Consider the following 1,848-nt stretch of genomic DNA (forward strand, 5'->3'; position numbering starts at 1 on the left):
TCCCTCCATCCCTTGTCCAAAGCCCCTCTTCTTACTTACTGCCTTGTCTTCACTGTGTTTCCACTTTGCTTCCTTTTCCTCTGTCCCTCCAAAGCCCTTTTAAATCCAAGCCTGTCCAGGCTGCCGCCTTTGCTGTGTGCGTGCGCGAGGGCTCAGCAGGGTCTAATTTAAGGCTGTGATGATGAGCACTGGCCAAGCTGCTTCCTCAGTCACCCCTGAGGCTGTGACCCTCTTCTCCCTCCTCGCAGAACCTGCTGCCCACCAGCACGCCGCAGGAGGCCCAGCAGTGGCTGCACCGAAACCGCTTCTCCACCTTCTCTCGGCTCTTCAGGAACTTCTCAGGTAGGTTCCCCCCATCGCCTCCGTGTCTGCCCCTTCTCTCTGCCGAGTCACAGCCTCCTCCTGCTCATGAGGCCACCTTCCTGGTGCTGTGGTGAACAGAAATGCTCTTCAAGCCCCCCGGTTTTATTCTAACACAACAAAAGGTGGCTCCCTGAAAGCCATGTTCTTTGTTTCTCACCTTGCTCTCAACTGACCAACTAGTGGGGGCTGGGGTGGTTTCTCTTTCAAGAGCACCCTCTGATCTTAAAGCAAGCTGAGGACTTGGGGAGGGAGCTTCACCTTTCTTTGCCCTTCCTTCCCTGATGAGCCAGGGTCACCCAGGAATGATCCTGCTGGGACATGGGGTTGGACCAAAACACTCTGCTGCAAAACCAGCCTGGAAAAGAAACGTTTGGGGGCAGCAGGGGGGGAGGTTGTTCCCAAAAGGCAGAGGCAGTTTGGGAACGGGGTGAGCTCTGGGAGCAGGAGGAGGGGGAGCCCAGAGCCCCCATCCCAGCCACCTTGGACTGACTCGTGCCTTCTCCCCTCGTGCTGTAGGTGCAGACCTGCTGAAGCTCACCAGGGAGGACGTGATCCAGATCTGCGGCCCCGCGGATGGCATCAGGCTCTTCAACGCGCTCAAGGGCCGGTTCGTGCTTGGCGCGGAGCTCACTGGGGTGCTGGCTTCATGGTGTTTGCTGGGGCTGCTCGCTTGGCTCTTGTCTCCGGAGTGAACAGAGTTTCATTTACCTCCCTGAAGCTCTTTCAGTCTGATTTGAGAACTTGGCCAGCAGAGGTGATGTGGGGATGAAAACCTGTGTAGAGAGAAGTGTTAGAAATGCTCTGCAAGTCCCGCTGGTACAACGCTTGTTCCTTTGGTCCTCTGAAGTGCCTCTCGTGGAATTCCCTTCCCAGGAAGGGAATATTCCTTTGCACCTTTCCCTGGAGAAGCAGGGACTGGTGTTTAAGTGACCTGTCCGAGCTGGAGCGTTCAGAAGGGGCTGCTGCAGCAGGGTGGGGAGGCACAGGGTCAGCTTCATCCAGGAGGCGTGGGCAAGGCTCGCTGAGATCTGGCAGCTTTTTGGGGGCTTGGTGACCTGCCTCTGATGACAGATGATGGGGAGACATGGTCACACTGTGCTGGGGAGAAGGGTGAAGGACAGGAGATGCTGCACTGCACAATGGGACTGTGAACAAGGAGCGGAGCTCGGTCTGAGCCGTGGCTGCTCTGGCCCCCCTCCAATTTAGCTGCTTGGCGCCAGCTGGCACCGTGTCCCTGGGCTCATCTCAGTCTCCCCTCTGGCAGGTTCAAGCCATTCGCCTTGTCCTGTCCCTCCATCCCTTGTCCAAAGCCCCCCTCCAGGTTTCCTGGAGCCCCTTTAGGCCCCCAGAGCACAGCAGAGGGGCAGGATCCCCTCCCTGAGATGCTGCTCACGCTCTGGGGGTGCAAAACCCTTTGCAGCATCACCAAGGTGGGGATGACCACGACAGGTTTGCTTTGAGATGAGTTTGTTGATCTCCTCTTTT

The 1,848-nt window shown here is 57.4% G+C and overlaps 1 protein-coding gene across 1 annotated transcript in view; it reads left to right on the forward strand.

Annotated features, from left to right (window-relative positions):
- Window positions 1-242: 242 nt before the first annotated feature.
- LOC104412505 (transcription factor CP2-like) overlaps window positions 243-1,848 on the forward strand; it is a 3,418-nt gene continuing 1,812 nt past the window's right edge. Inside the window, exons 1-2 of the mRNA XM_010023244.1 lie at window positions 243-342; window positions 880-970. The gene's annotated coding sequence lies outside the window, so the exon portion shown is untranslated. The remainder of the gene's footprint in view (window positions 343-879; window positions 971-1,848) is intronic.

The sequence above is a fragment of the Nestor notabilis genome, unplaced genomic scaffold (genome assembly GCF_000696875.1).
Source record: "Nestor notabilis isolate BGI_N333 unplaced genomic scaffold, ASM69687v1 scaffold16891, whole genome shotgun sequence".
In the NCBI taxonomy this organism is placed as follows: domain Eukaryota; kingdom Metazoa; phylum Chordata; class Aves; order Psittaciformes; family Psittacidae; genus Nestor; species Nestor notabilis.